Consider the following 17,653-nt stretch of genomic DNA (forward strand, 5'->3'; position numbering starts at 1 on the left):
TGTTATGATAGGTAAAGTGTTAATTGTATGTTCATTTAACGCGGACGTCTATGAAGACACCCTCAGCTTCTGTTATAAATCAAAGTACTAAAGTACTGTTAACTCAGATCAGATCTAATAACTTGCCCGATAATAAACAAAATATATTTCCCCGTAGACTGAAGGTGTAATTGAAACTGTAAATAGTCTCTTTGATAATTAAGGTCTTCCTCTACGCGAAGAAAGACCTTATTGTTTTTCTAATGTTTTTTTTTTCTTTTTTTTTCTTCCAACATTTGTTTGACATGCCCGCCTCTTGTTTCTGTTGAAGCTGTGAAGACCAAATATGGACCATTGATAGACCTCATCATGAAGTAGTACCAGATGACCCGGTTAAGGATTTCATCATCTCCTTAAGAAGGTATCTCCCTTTTATTGATTTTTTTCAACATGGCCCCCTTGTTGTTTTTAAAGATATCATGACCTTATTTGGACCAAAGGTAGATCTCATCATGATGTATTACCATATGAGGCTGAATAGGATTTCATCGTCCCCTATGAGAGTTATATCCCCTTGAAACAATTTCTTTCCTTTGCATTTTTCTCAAAAAGTATTAGAGATAGAATCGATTTAAAAACAGCAAAATGTATAGGAACATATGGCAATGTTAATGAACATATACAATCATTTTGCTATCAACCCTTATAAGGAGTTATTCCCCTTGAAAAATCGACACAGTTTTTGAAAAATTGTACACAATTTTTGAAAAAATGTATTTTGAGAACCGGAAGTCATAGAGACTTGGGACCTACACCAGTAATCTTAGGTTTACGTGACCTTCAATTTGCACCCAAGGTCAATGGTCATCGAGTGCAAAAAAATACGCTGCAATTTCAAGCTTACATATTAGGAAAACGATAAGACTTTGCTGCATACATACAGCGTATAAATTGTTCCTCTCGACGAGCTCTACATTTTATACAATAAGCCCAAAAATGTCCGACCGTCTATTCGAAAGTTACAACGGGATGATTCTTAAAAGTATAGTATTGTGTGCATATCTTTTTTAAAGGTCACAGATATCAATGTACTATAAACTGCAAAGATGATCCGTAAGTCAAGACCTTCAATTTGAGATCAATGAAAGGTCATGATGAAATTTCACCTTGACCTTCACAGTAAACTATGACCTTGACCTTGTGATATTTGAAAGTTCAAGTGGTCCTGAGTTGAATGTCTCCACGACTTCCGGTTCTCAAGTTTGGTATTGCATCATATATTTGATTATTCATTATGACCTTGATGAACTTTGAAACTGTCCCGATTTTTTTCTTTAATATTGTCCTTCAACTGTAGATCATTTATCATTTAACAGATTTGAGATGTCTATTGTCGTTTTAGAGATAATGCAGTTTGAAATTTTGCGAGCGGAGGCATGTATTTCTGAATCAACAACAGCTTACCTCTTAAAATGTTTTAGATATTGAAGAGGTTAACATAGTTATATGTTTGACCAAATACAAAAAACATTCCATGGAAAAAAAACCCACCAAAAAATCAATTTGAAATTTTCATGTTTTGCATTGACTTTGTAAGTTGCAAAAGTTCTATTTATATAATTGATATTGCATCATTTTTGGCACTTTGTCAAATGGGGTCATCTGATATATCAAATTGAAGGTCTTAATAAACTCTACTTAAAAATGAAAATTTTAAACCCCTTTTTCATCCCAGGGGAAAGGGTGGGGTCATTTAGTGCAAAAAATTTAAACTTCTCAGATGGCTAGGTTGTTGCATATCAAATGAAAGTCCATAAAGCGTACATTTCAAATATCAAGTTGATACCCCCCCAAAAAAATGGGTTGGGTGGGGTCATCGAGTGCAAAATATAAATTTTCTTTTAAGATAAGGTTGTTGTATATCAAATGAAAGATCATCAAGTCTACATTACATATATCATACTTCTGATCTCGAAAATTAAGGCGGATGGGGTCATTAAGTGTAAAAAGCCAAAAGGTTCCGAAGGTATGTTTGTCGTATATCAAATGAAAGGTCGTAACAAGTACAATGTATATTACGAAAACATCACTTTTACAGAAAAGACCTTTCAATTGTTTTACAAACATTTGAGATACTAGTTTTTGTATAAGTTTCGACAATAAATTTAAAGTTTATCAACATGTTGTACAGATTCTATGGGCACCAATTCGGCGCCTCTTTATCATATGACTGGTACTGTTATGACTGTGGTTTAATGCCAACTCTGTCGTTTAAACTGCCTAAGAATACCAAGAGAAACCTTTAGTTCATCAAATATAAACGATAAGAACTGTTTTTCCTATATATAACTATTTCCATCATATTTACACGGGAAACTCAAGCATTCACTGATCCGGCACTGTCAGATTACGGATCTTTGAGTATTGTTTTTATAGTATAAATAATAATTTGTTATCATCCAATCAAAACAAAGCTAAATATTGTTGTAATACACATACATATGGCAAGCCGTTCTCGTCAAAACTATGTTTAAACCATTTTTCGAAAAATTTACACACTGAGAATTACAACAAAGCACACTGAGATTTAAAAACTTCAAAACGCACACTGAGAATTGAAAATTACACACTGAGAATTAAAAATTACACACTGAGATTTCATAAAGACGCACTGAGATTACAAAAATGAAAAACGCACACTGAGAATTGAAAATTACACACTGAGAATTGAAAATTACACACTCAGAATTAAAAATTACACACTGAGATTTAAAAAAGACACACTGAGAATAAATAAACTGAAAACACACACTGAGAATTTGAAATTACACACTGAGAATTTAAAATTACACACAGAGAATTTAAAATTACACACTGAGATTTGTGCGCACTTTTTATGCGCACATATCTAATTAGCATACTTAATCTGAATCTATTACAAGCTTAAAACAACAAGGGGACATAACTCGTTAGTCCTTCGATTTGGTTACAAATTATTAATAAAAAAAAAAATTTAAAAATACAAGAACAAGAAAAATACCCACTTACTCTTATTACAAAATATAACCAAATGGTGAAAAACTTTACTGAAATTATAAGAAAACATTGGAACAATCTGCAAAAGAATGCAGTGAAATTTTTACTGAAAGTGTCTATTATAGCATATAAACGTAACAAAAATATAAAAGATTAACTAGCGAAATCAGGGAGATAGTTGGAAGACTTTTGAAAAGGGACCCACGGTTTTAAGTTAAAAAAAAATCATCCCGATACAATGGTAGTAATGATCTGAATTATAGGCAACAAACTTATGAATATGAGCGATGTTAAGTCTTGAAATTTATTACGAATGTTGGTTGAAGGAATCGCATTTCATTATAATGACAAGTGTTCTTGAGATCAAGATATTAATCTGTTGAATTATTCATCTCATGAATATTCATTAGTAATTTGCATATTAATCTCAATGTGTATTTTTGAAATCTCAGTGTGTAATTAACAATTCTCAGTGTGTGTTTTTCAATTTATTTCATCTCAGTGTGTCTTTTTAAAATCTCAGTGTGTAATTTTGAATTCTCAGTGTGTGTTTTTTATTTTTTTTAAATCTCAGTGTGTAATTTCGATTTCTCAGTGTGTTATTTTAGGTTTTTAAATCTCAGTGTGTATTTTTTTCGAAAAAAGGGTTTAAACATAGTTTTGATGAGAACGGCTTGCCATACCGTATACATGTATGTAAATTAACGGTTCTATAATCTGTCAGTGATACCGCAAGTTATTTTGGCATGTTGCGTATTTAACTGGATGTTGGATGTGTACGTAGTCTTTGATATATTTTATTCTTATACACATGATTCGTAATAGTTTTTCTTGGCTTGAACAAGTAACTGCGAGTACTCTTATACAGTGTCAGTTTTATGATTTTATGTACTTTGTGTCATTCTGATGAGTTAAGCTCGTTGAACGATTTTTTTTATAGTTTGTTCCGATGAACAGTTACACTATAGTCCCTGTTAGGGGGGTTTGGCGCCAGCATATTTTTATCAATGCCACGTTATGTTTCAGTGTTTGTCCCACACAGTCAGGAGACTGTAATTCAATGGTTACTGTAAATCATTTATTGTTTCCTTCATAATTTAGGCCGTTAGTTTTTCGTTTAAAAGGTTTTACATTTGTGATTTCAAGACCTTTTTGTTCATTCTTGAAGGCTGGCTGACAGTGACCTATAGCTGATAACTTCTATGTCATTTCACCTCTGGCGGTGATCCTTTAATTTCACATCCAGTTATGATTGATGGTGTTTTTTTCCATCAACATTCAAAATTTTCTGATTTGATTCCATTTAAATATATTTCCAGAACTAGAAATAAAAAAAAACATAGACATGGCTTTAATTACATATAACAAACAAAACTACGTTTAGAATTTAGCCACTCTCGTATTTTTAGATATTAATTTTATTAGCCTCTTGTCAAGATGAAAGGAGGACAAACAACTTTTACAATATAACAAAATTTACAATTATGTTTTTAGAAACTAACGTTTCAAAACAAATGTGTGTAATTTAAAGTGGAGAAAAAGAAAGTGTTCATTGACTGATTTTTCGTTGGTATTCATTCAGTAGCAGTATTGCGTACATAATTTAGAAAAAAATAATCTGATAGCATATCAAATATATAGGATTTTTTACGTTCTGTAATGGGTTGACTCAGATAAAAGAATTCCTCTTTGAATTAAGCTATGATTGACAGAATGTTGGCCAACCAACCACTTAATGAAACAAAAGATATTTGCATGTCAAGTACAGACTGAGTGCTTGTGGGGATTTCATCAATAGGTTTATGCGAACATTTCAATATGTTAATTAATGTCTGGTGTTTTGTAAAACGCCTGGAAAAATAACAACCCAAGTCAATTTACAGTCAATATTTAAGATGACTGAATCTTACAGGCATTTAATAATAAGACAACCGTGAACGCATTTGAAATATAATATATCAACAAATTCGATTTGAAAAGTTCACTACAATTTGTGTTTATGTAGCGTTTTTATTACTGAATATGATTCAATTCAAATCTTTATTGCCATAAAACTACATATCTATAGTATTTATAATGTAGATTTCAAATAAAACTTTGAATTAAACTTATCATGTCAAATTTTAAAAAAAAAAAGACATCATCTCATCCCGCCATGAATTGTTATTTTTTAGAAAATGATCGAAGATGTGTTATGATTGTCAATGAAACAACCCAAGAGATTAATGACACAGAAATTAACAACTATAGGCCACTGAACTGCCCTCAATAATGACCAGAGCCCATGACACATGGTCATTTTTAAATGGCCCCAAAATAAAATGTTAAACAATTCAAACCAGAGAACTAATAGCCTAATTTATGTACAAAATAATGAACGAAAAAAAAATATGTTATACAGCATCAAATGACAACCACTTAATAATAATAAAAAAAAATGTTGCCTTGCGAAACACCAAACCTTCTTTTAATACATTTTCCTTACTAGTATTAGCATATGAAGTATAAAATCCTCATATACTTATTTAAAATTTTCATTTGTGTTTCCAGTGCAAACGGGCGTTTATTTTTTTTTTGCAATATAATTCTGCAATTTATTTTTGTACCGATCACAATTAAATAAAATATTTCGCATGATTCAATAATCCATTCAAGTGTGACTGAGACTATCATAGCAGTGAGTATAATAGTTCCAGTTCAAATGCACCATTTACAATTTTCATTGCACATATCTGCAACGATTCCATTCAAGTGCATAGTTATACAACTATTTGCATGATTATGGCATGAATTAATTCAAGTGCACGGTTTTATTTTATTAATTCTGTTATGATAAACTTAAATTTATTTTTACAATCATTTGCGCAGTTCTGTGATAATGCATTTTTTTTTTTTTTTTTGCTACACCTCTGTCTCACTAGGAGGGGGGTTGTGTGCCAACCGACAGCCTATGATATCTACCCATGCCTGCTTCCTTTTCCTGTCCCAAGCCAGGAACCTCTTATTCAGTCATTGTCATGTCTGCCATGTGCCTTTATTTCGTTTTTGTTTTCAGTGTTTTATTTTAATTATGTGAACGTTTTTCATGACGGTGGTCCCTTTTTCTATTGTTTATCGTGTTGTCTTACAGAGCATGGTTTTAAATTAATAGAATCTGATAAATGAAGCAGACATCAAAAATAACTTAGTCAAGGATTTACTATATGTATGGTCTAGGGTTATTTCATTGTTGAAGGACACATCGTGTAGGGTTCTAACTAAGGATTTATAAAGGCGAGCGCAGGGACTCGTCATTTTTGGCCACGGTGAGTCCAACAGTAACAAGAACTGAGATATATCTAATTGCATTATAAGTTGTTATTTTAGTCTCCATGACCTTATCTTTCATGATGCATCTTTGGACTCACCAGTTTTTAAATTGCCGGTGTGTTCAGACAATTCTTCGTGAGTCCTGGGGTTGAAGTCATAAAACTTTGCTCAGTGCTTGGAGCACAAAAATCATGCTCGAAACATAAAATCCAGCATTTTGATTGGTTGATTTTCGAGTACGAGTACGAAAAACTGACTCGAAAGTTTTATGACCGCAAGGCCTGGCCTCACGGTCATAAAACTTTCGAGCATGATTTTTGAACTCAGTCGGACTCGAAAATCAACCAATCAAATTGCTGGATTTCATGTTTCGAGCACGATTTTTGTGCTCCAAGCACTGAGCAAAGTTTTATGCCTTCAAGGCCTGGACTCCTGGATTCACCGTTCTGTGAGAACCGTGATAGTGTTCGGTAATTATTCTCTTCCGTTTCTACTTTGAATTTAGAATTTACCAAACTATATCATTGGCAATCATATCAACATATTTGTTCTTTTAAAATCTGCGCAAATGTTCATGCAGTGTTATGATCGTCATTATGCTACAGGAAAATGATCAAATTGTGAGAAAATAGGTTTTACTGAGCTTGAATACTGCTGTGCGTTTCTTTATTCTACATTGGCAAGAAGTAGAGATTTATCTGCTAGAGGTTATCTCCATACTCGCATCATATTTTATTTGGAACAGACGAAATTGCTGTTGAACAAAAGGCAATCCTTTTCAGAAATGTGCATAGTTATATACGCCATACACAAAGATTCTGTTGATTAATATTGTTGTATCTTAAAGTGTACTCGTATCGAACTGTTACTGTTTGACATAATATATTTATTGTGTATATTTTTCATATTGTACTGAATTATATATTTGCTGTCATCTTGAAATTTTGAATATTGTACTTATATGGAACTTGTATCCAATCCTATTGTATATATAGACAATAAACTATGTTTAAATTAAGAGGTATAGGGAGAGGGTTCAATTTTCACAAAACTTGTTTAAACCCGCAGCATTTTTGCACCTGTCCCAAGTCAGAAGTTATTGGTCATTGTTAGTCTTGTCTGTTGTTTTTTTTTTTTAATTTTAGTTCATTAATTTATGTTTTGGAGTTTAGTATGACCTGTGTTATAGTTGTCTTAGGCCGGTATGACGTTCATTTTCACAGAAGTAGTGCACATTTTTATTAAGGGGCCAGCGCAGGCCCACATCCGGGAACATTTGTTGTTTTACACTATACCCCTAAAATTTCCTTAAGAAATTGTATATGTAAATGTTCAAATGGATCTGAATCAATACAACGATACAAGCGCGTAGATGAACACTATATATAGTGGTTCGAAAATAGACGGGAAAAGTTAGATAACTCTAATTCTTGGGAGGGTCTAAAACGCGGAAGTGGAAAACGCGGAAGTAAAAATTGGGTGTATTATAACTAATACCTCTGGAACCGCTAAAGCTAGATTGATAAATAAAACTGATTTTGAAAGCTAATAAAATAGACTATCAGATAAAATTAAAACATAATATATTTAAATATGTTTTTTTACCGAAAAGTTGACCGGAAGTCTTTCTTAGCGTGACTCTGGCAACACATTTTTGAACATTAAAACTTAATTTCCTGAAAAAGCATATAACCCGGTCAAAATCTGTAAATTGATTCTTAAAGACAATTTAATGACAAATAATATGATATAAAGAAAAATATGAATACATTACGTAAAAATTAAATAATTATTTTTTTGTGAAAACAATCAGATAATGAATTTTCGGATTTTATAGATTATGTTTTAATTTGATATTTAGGTTTTTTATGCATGTAAAATAATTTTATGAAATTTTGTAGTTTGTTTTATCATGGAAGTAATATTGAAAGGAATAACATCGTCGTCACTTCAAAGGCTTCATCTGCGTTACCGCCCATCTTTCGATAACTCGTTAATTGGTTCAATAGCTGGCATGGAAGTTGATTCTCCGCATGTGATCAATCTAATCACTGACACTTATCAGTCATTTTCGTGTTCACGGAGAATTACGAACAAACAAATTTTTGTCGTATATACGTGCGAGGTAACCCGAATAGTCCATTCGTTACATTCCGTTGATATACGCTACCGAATAGAGTCATTCGTTTAATTTTTATTTTAGTCCATTTTTTTCCTATTTTTGGTTAGTTTCAGTCTTAATAGTTTAAACCGACACCTATCACATACGAAATTGGAGAACAAGGCTGGGTCATTTTCAATTTTAATATTTACATACAGTTAAAAAAAAAAACATTTCCGTAAGTTAATTATATAAATATAAGAAGATGATTGTACAAAAAATACGTTTGGACCCCCTTTATTAAATGCGAAAAATCTAAGTCTTTCGTGTATTAGTCAATTAAAATATTCACAATTCTAAACGGTTCTAGTCTTCAATTTAAGCTCTTGATACATAAACTAATTTGTGTAAAAAATGAATTTGCCTTAAGACAGATAGATTCAAGCCCATTTCGTCGGTTTGTTATAATTTTTGCTGTAGCTTGTTATTTTATACAAGCATTCCACAATAAACAATTTTTAAAAAAATATATATTTACGAAAATATTATCCCCATTTAAGTTGTCCAGTTTCAATAATGTAATCAATGACATTTATGACATATACATAAATTTAGAATACTTGAAAGTAAATACCCTTCTTTTTCAATCTCGATAAACTTTGCACATTTCAACAGTAAACAAATCTATGTCTAGATTTGCCTACATTATTTTGTTAAACATCTAACCCGAATAATTCAGTCGTTATATTCCGCTGATCTACTAGGGCTACATTAACCTCGTGTGGGAGAAAATCGGACACGGAAAGGGCTTGAATTATTCGAGTTATTAAACATCATGGGAAACCTGATCGATTCATCAGTATTTAGATCCGCTTTTAACCGGAAAATACTTTTAGAACAGTTTAAAACAAACGGTAAAAAGCAAAAATATGCTAAATTAAATACAATTTTCCATGCTAAACTGCTGTAGTTTGAACAATTCTGATCCGTTTTTCAAGTTTTTTACATCATACGACTTCATCTGAAGGTAGAGATTTTATATGATACAGTGCCACCTTCTTATTAATAATCCTCGGATTTCACACAGGTACTTTATAATTACCGGACTCGATAAAATCACGTGACTGATAAGAAATTCCAGATGCCATTTTACAACCGCGGTATCACAGATAGTAACCAAAGGCTTTAAGGGGTCTTACCGCTGAGACTATAATTGGATAAAATCATATGACTTTAGTACAGGGCTCTGCAGGCCGTTAATACATGCTAATTAGTCGATGTTATTCCTTTTAAATATTACTTCCATGGTTTTATTAATGATATTTTTTTTTAATTTTTATCAAAAGCAACAAAGCTTTGTGTGATCATTTTGATAATGTACTGATATAAACGCGTTATCTATAAATTAATTAAAAGCTCCTGGTCAACTGTTCTCATAACTGTGTAAACTAAACTTCCTCTGATCAGGGGCGGATCCAGAATTTTGGAAAGGGGGCGGGAGTGTCAAAGTTCGCCGAGCGGAGCGATGCGAAAAAATTTTGGGACCTTTTTGGGCTAAAAAAACATAAAATAAGTGTCAGTATATGTACTATTTAAACGGTTTCCTTGCGTGGGGCATGTATATTTTATAGTTGCTGTAAAGTGTAAGGGTTGGACATTTTTGATACTGTATTCTCCCTATTAATTGTCTATCATATAATGATAGCATGGATCCAAAACTATGTACTGATATATTTGATGTGGGATTTGTCAGTAAAAAATAGACATGGAAATTCTCGACGGTTTGTTGCAAGTTAAGTTGTCATAACCTCACAGATTTCTTCTTGTAAACAAGATATACGCCGGGCTATTCGATGAAATTTACAATACATCCGACACGAGTTAAAAAGACAAACATGCAGTTTTCACCCAACAAAACTAAGGAAAGTGAGGGGTTCCAAATCAACCAAAGGCTAAGAAAGAGTCTGAAATGACAACGAATTTATGAATAACGGTCGACAAATGGAGACATAAAGGCCACACCTAGCAGGCAGGTTACAGTCTGGTCTTGAAAAAAGTATTCAATATATAAGTCCGGCGAAACAGACATTCCGGTCAGACATGCAAACCTCGGCCACAAAAAAAAAATACGCCCGCTTTATTCATCATGTTCATTTAATGCTAAATAATTTTGTTGGGATTTTAGTTTCTAATAGCAAAAAAGTGGACAAGACTATTGTTTCAATCCAGATACGGCCAGAACGGAGTTTTGCTTAAGGTAAGAATCAGAGTCAGTTTTTTTTTCTCTCAAATATCTCAGACTGCCACCTCAAATTAAATGGTTCGTACCTGAGACTTGAAATCTTTTTAGAGCTTATAAATACTGACTGGGGTCATTATTAAATTTGTTATTTATAAAATAGGTTGGGGCATTTGGGGTTAAACATGTTTTCGTACATTTGTAGGTAAATAATATGGTGGAAAAAATTTTCATGAGAGTGTAATACTCTATAGAGTATTTACTATTACTTTCTGTTTGGTGGAATAGTGAAATAGAAGTAAAACGTTCTTGCTCAATCCTGTGTCGCTTTGAAGGTTTCATGATTGTCATGACATCCTCAGCCTAAGCAACGTGTTACTGTAATTTGAATTTCAAAATGACCGAGTGACGTTTTTTCATCGCAGTGGTCACCTCCACCATAGCAAATCACATGCCTTTTGACAATCAGTAAATATCAGCTAAAATATCTTTATAAGTAAAGAATACTCTAGTTCAGGGAAGCAATGCGCATGTGCAAGATCGATCGTGATTTTGCATTATCGACTAATTAGATACGAGATTTGATAAACTGGGGGCATTATCAGTTTATTGATTTACCAGATCGGCATCGTTATTACTGTAGTCATATGCATAATTTATTTTCACATGCTATGGCAAACGAAAATATATACAACATATGACAAATAAAAGGCAGCAGAGAACAGAAGTTACAGAGTATACAATAATGACCAATAATATTATGACATTATATGTGATCTAATTTTCCAAGCGGCTGCATTTGAATAAATGCATAGTTTTACTGTCAGAGATTTAGAATAAATTATCTAACTTGTGCCGATTTGGCCAAGAATAGTAGAATAAATATGAAATTCTATGCGCACAGATCTATACGTTGGACATGATAAAACAAAATGATATTCGTCTTCCAAAACATTCATATTGCAACATATACAAATTCTATTTTCTCTTTGAGTATTCAGATAACGACCAACTTCAACATTTAATCTAAGTGTGCCGCTACGCAATTTTGTTAATATAGATACATTACAATGAAAATCCAAGTATCTTTCAAAACCAAATACTACTTTATATCGTTTATAAATACAAAGTTTGTTACATTCTTCTAAAGCTGAAGATTCCACTGACATATTAAAACAGACTATTTTGACCGTTATGTTAATTAATCTTAATTACAAAAGGAACGGTTAGATATATGTCACCTGACTTTGAATGTTACCTTCACGCAAAAATGGACAGATTCATGCTGTGATGTTCACTTAGCAGATCGTCTGTATATTCAAGAAGGTACAGGTGCTATTTCATTACCATATATGAGGAACTGATCTTAGGTCATAAAAATAAAAGTCAATCAACACCTAGGCCATATGGTATCATAAAGTTTTACCTTAAACTATTAATGTCACCAGGCGACAGTTAGAGACAATTTATATACCCTTAATAACCGTAATCATGTTCTGACAGTTAGGTACCATTAAAATATATGTTCAAAATGCTAGCCCTGATTGCATGCGTGTATTTACATAAATGTTTTGTGCTTAATTCAAATGCATCGGATATTGACAATTTTTGAAAGGAGGGGGAGATGGGTCGTTCAGCATTTTATTTTGATATATTGTGAAGCATACATAATATTGTATACAGAACATCTAGTTAATTCCAATATATGATAATAGAAGTACTTCTGGAGAATGTCGTTCGTGTGAAGAAAAACGCTGCAAATGCTGCCTACAGATGCAGCATTCATCAACATTTCACAGTAAGGCAACCGAAAACAACTATAAGATATTTTGCAATGTTACCTGCAAAAGTATGAATGTTATTTACATACTAGAATGTTCGGTTTGTGGCCTCCAATATGTTGGTGAGTCAAAGCAGCCTATCCACAAACGCCTCAATGGCCATAGGAGTGATATCTCTAAGAAGCCACTTCTCCCAGTTTCTCAGCACTTCAGACAGTCGGGTCACAAACCTGATGACTTTAACCGCATGAAAATTCTAGTGATTGAACAGAACATTCACTGGAGTGATGCCCAGCGACAGGTTCGGGAAAGCTTTTGGATAAAGGAACTTAATGTACATCATCCAAACGGCATCAATAAGAAATACTAACGGTTTTGTTTTTCACTCATTTTTATTGTTAATATACACAGTCACGTTTATTGAATTATAGTGTTTTGTTTATATTATGATATTCAGGATTTTGGATTAAAATCAATCGACCAAAACTTACCTGTATTATTACTGATCTATTTTTACACCTTATACATTTATGTCTCAGTATTGTTAAAACTTGTGACACTTGAAGAAGGCCATTTGTTGAGCCGAAATATTTGTCAACACGATTTAATAACAACATTTTCGTATTATAACATCTTATATCAGTACCGTTGTGCAAATCTTTAGACTGATATAATTTTTTCCTTATCTGCATAGTATCGCCTATTCTAGACGATCCGGTACATAGTAAATTTGCTGGTTGGTCGTTTTTATAGACTTTTTTATATATATATATATAGTTTGGCATTTGATTACATACTTTTAAGGCTGCACAGTTCTGTCGTATATTTATTTTTGTGTCAGAAAATTCACGTTAGTAGGTAGAAAAATGATACTAAATGCGATTTTTTTTGTTTTACTACAATTACTATAGAAAAAAGAACCCCACCCCCCCCCCCCCTAGAGAAAAATAAAACAATTATTGTCGTCTTGTCGAAAGCAAGGAGGTCTTTAAGATTTATGAGTGAAATAGCTGCCTACTTGGATCTTTTGACATACATCCTTCTTTTTGACAAGTTTCCCGAAAGCGATACTTAGCGATGCTAGGTTCCGTCGTCAGCATTCACGCCGACTAATTCAGCATTTAGGTTCAGTCTGTGGTTAAAGTTTTGTTTTACATCAAAATCGTTGTCAAACATAATGGAATTTCGGGAAATTGGGAGCTTCTTTCTGTCCAAAATACAGTATCCAGGGCAAAATTTTGCAAATATTTATTTTCATTTTTCCGTAGTTTACTACTAGATGGACTTCGTTTTTCCTGAACAGTTAATTTCATGTTTTGTCTGAAGTAAAGGTTTTTGTGCAGTCGTCAATAACCGTTTTGTTTAATCGTCCAGTTGCAAGTTAAATGCATATCCATGCAGGTCAAGATCATGATAATGATATATGAATGTTGAAACTATTTTGTTCTACATTGCGCTGGACTTTCACTCGTGTGTTCAAAATGCAACAGTCAGAGTAAAGACATTTATATATATTATAAGTGGGTGCGGCTTTTTTGCTAAGATTTTAATTCCATATGACGATCTGTAGCTGTTTGATTTTATCGGAACTTTATATTTTTATTATGGTTTGAACAAGGAACGTATATACTGTACCAAGGTTTAACGGTCAGATTATTTATACAATATTGAAAACATAACATTTATGAAGCCATGATGTTTATTTTTTATTGAATACATCGCATAATATCATTTATTACGACTATGTGTTATGACCAGCAACAACTTTTCAAAAAGCTCCGTCTTACATGACATTCATATGGTTTAGATTGTTTATCTATATTCTCCCGAAAAAAGGCTAAAGAGAATAAATTATGTAGTGTCACCATTGTATGCTATACTGTTTTGGCAATTAATGCCATTACGCCAGAATGTTTCTGGAAATTATTCTCAATCAACAAAAAATTATATTTCTGCACATAAACTTCTTCAAAGTTCTTAACAGCTTCCAGGGACTTGAAGGACCTCGTTCCTTCTTTATCAAACATTTCGTTTTGGCTTTTTGCAAGCAGTAATTTCAATTTTCTTTTCCAATTTTCTCCCGTAATTTTTAAACACTATGTCCCGAAATTTTTCAAAATATTACTTATTTTACTTTATTACACATAAATATCAACAAACAAAAAACAGATGACACTCAACGACTTCACAGGTAAACGGGAAAGCTGCAGGCGTCCTAATAAACGCCTATTAAACACCGAATATTGATGTGTACCATATATGACTTTGCCCCCAGTTCAACCAAATCTCGTATATTCTCGCATGAGTTTTAATTAAACGCTTGACCCACTCAGAATTCTAGGTCGCGAACAAGCTTTCCCTGAACTACTGTATTGTCCTATGCCATAATGGCGTTCATTATCACTTAGGTTGGTCCCCTCCGTAAAACATTCAGTATGCCTTTGTATATTCCGAAGGCATACCGAATGTTTTACGGAGGGGACCAACCTAAGTGATAATGAACGCCATACGACAATACAGTAGGTCAAGAATTTCAATAACGGCCGGGAAACAGACTAATTATCACTGGACTAGTATATATTTGTTTAGGGGCCAGCTGAAGGACGCCTCCGGGTGCGGGAATTTCTCGCTACATTGAAGACCTGTTGGTGACCCTCTGCTGTTGTTTTTTATTTGGTCGGGTTGTTGTCTCTTTGACACATTCCCCATTTCCATTCTCAATTTTATCGTATAAAAATTAAATACACGGGAAATGGCAAAATTCACGAAGTCTAGTCTGATTAATCATTTTACAAAAAAAAAGAAAAGAAAAAAAGTCCGAGCAAGAATCCGCCACTGCTGATGTCTTATATAATCGCTACGGTGTATGGGTTGTATGTGTTTCTTTGTGGTGTTAAATTAGCCTTTCAAAAACAAATCGGTTGTTGTACTAATTAATTAGTTAACAAGACAGTAAGTGAATATAAAATTATTTTTAATTGATACAGAGAGATTCTTAATTATATAGAGCGACGCCTGTTGTTACCATTTGTTGCTGACATAATAGCTACATTGTAAAGTCCAAGCAGGTCTAGTGAGATGTAAACTTTACGAATGAGACAATAGCCTTTTCAAATGATTTTTTAGTAATCTAATTTAGAAAGAAAAAAATACTAAAAAAAAATAACAGAAAATCTTGCGAGGTTAATGATTTTTTTCGTATTATAATAACGTTTTTATATTTTTTTAGTCGTTAACTACTTAAGGAAACCTTGCATATGACATGCTCTCGTATAAAACTCACAGTGTGGGAACGGAACTGTACGGTTTTCTAATAAATTGGTCATGCGGGAGACTGTCAAGCGGGGCTCCGACATTTGCAAAATAACAAGTTGCTTGATGGAAACTTTGATGAACTCTTATGCTACTATAAAACGTTTCTGTTTCAAGTTTTGATAGCTAAAACATTCTTTATGTAAATATGAACCAATAAAATAATAAGAAAGATATATGCATCCAAACGTTTTCCTTAGAATGGTGGAGCTCCGTGTAAAACGATCAAAATTGTCACACAACAGCGATCAAAAATGTCAAATAAACATCGAAAAATCAATGTTTGCTACCTGAATTTTCACATGTACCTTTTCTGATATATAGTCTTACCTGTCTGAAAGTTTCAAAGCCATTGTCCCAGTAGAAATCCAAATATATTCATTTTCTCCATGTCGGATATTTTTATTGACTGTACAATCGTTTGCAAATTTACTGTAATATCACTCGGAGCCTTCCTGTACAATCACTTGGAGCTTTCCTGTAGAATTGCTTGGCCAAATTTATCAAATACATTGCACATGCATTGCATATGCATTGCATTGGTTGTTTCTTGCTGTCCTATTATATTTATCTATGGTATTTGAAGTGAAAATAAGCACAAAACCAGTCATTTTGACAATTAAGATTCTATCAAGGAACCCTTTTAAGGTGACTATATTAGAGACAAAAACAAAATGTGTACAATAGATATAAAAAAGAAGGTGTGGTATGATTGCCAAAGAGACAACACAAAAGACCAAAATGACACAGAAATTACCAACTATAAGAAAAGGACAGTACAAAAAATCGTTACAATGAAATGCAAATCGGCGCAAATGCAAAACGCCGGTTTAAGGGCATACGATACAGTTTTGATTCCGTATTTACAGTTTGATGAAAATTTCCATATAGGCTATTTTTTGCCTGATTAAATCAAATATGTAATAAAAAATATACCTTCATGTGCTACTTTTTGAGTTAAATCAGGTAGAAATTTTGTATATTTGCTAAAAATTCGGATTTTTGGCCGTATTTTCCCTTTCGAAAGAAAGCAATAACTTTTTTGTTTTAAAAGATAAACACAAATTGTCTTATGTTAAATAATTTGTAATTTCTGTTTTTTATAAGTATCCTAAAAATTTATGCATATTTTATTCAGAAATAACTCGTATATATCAAATGGTCATGAATTGAGAAAAAAACGTATTTTTTTGCTGTATATTTATCAAAATTAAAAAAATTGCACTATTTACAGTTTTATAAAATTTGGTCGACATAATCTCCCTGCAAAATGAAACAAAATGTCGTTTTTCTTTTAAAACAAAAAAGTTATGTATTTCTATCGAAAGGAAAAATACGTCCAAAAATCCGTATTTTGGGGAAATATCTGAAAGTTGAACCTCAATTAACTCAAAAAGTAGCATATGAAGGTATATTTTTTATTACATATTTGATTTAATCAGGTAAAAAATAGCCTACATGCAAATTTTCATCAAAACTTAAATACGGGATCAAAACTGTATCGTATGCCCTTAAGATGAATTACTTTTTATGTTCCTGTCTTAGTTAAAAAGTTTATTATACCCAGTTATATTTCTTCAAATGGTTGCTCGCAACAATAAAAATCTTTTTCTCCCCACCGGAGGTACACAGAGGAGGGACGACATTGCAGGTGTCTCCCAATTCACTGTATTTTTAAATCCATTAATAATTTTGCGAAGTTAGCTGGCCAAAAACAAATTATTTTCCTACTGTTCTCCTTAAATAGTTGTTCTTAAACCTTTTAAATTATCAAAGAGTCACTTTTAGCAGTAACGAGGATTTTTTTTAATGATTTCAAGCTTTGGTTGTATTTTATGTAATTGCATTTGTATTGCAATTAAATGTTATGTTTTCCTTAATAATTGATTGGGCACT

The sequence above is a fragment of the Mytilus galloprovincialis genome, chromosome 4 (genome assembly GCF_965363235.1).
Source record: "Mytilus galloprovincialis chromosome 4, xbMytGall1.hap1.1, whole genome shotgun sequence".
NCBI lineage: Eukaryota > Metazoa > Mollusca > Bivalvia > Mytilida > Mytilidae > Mytilus > Mytilus galloprovincialis.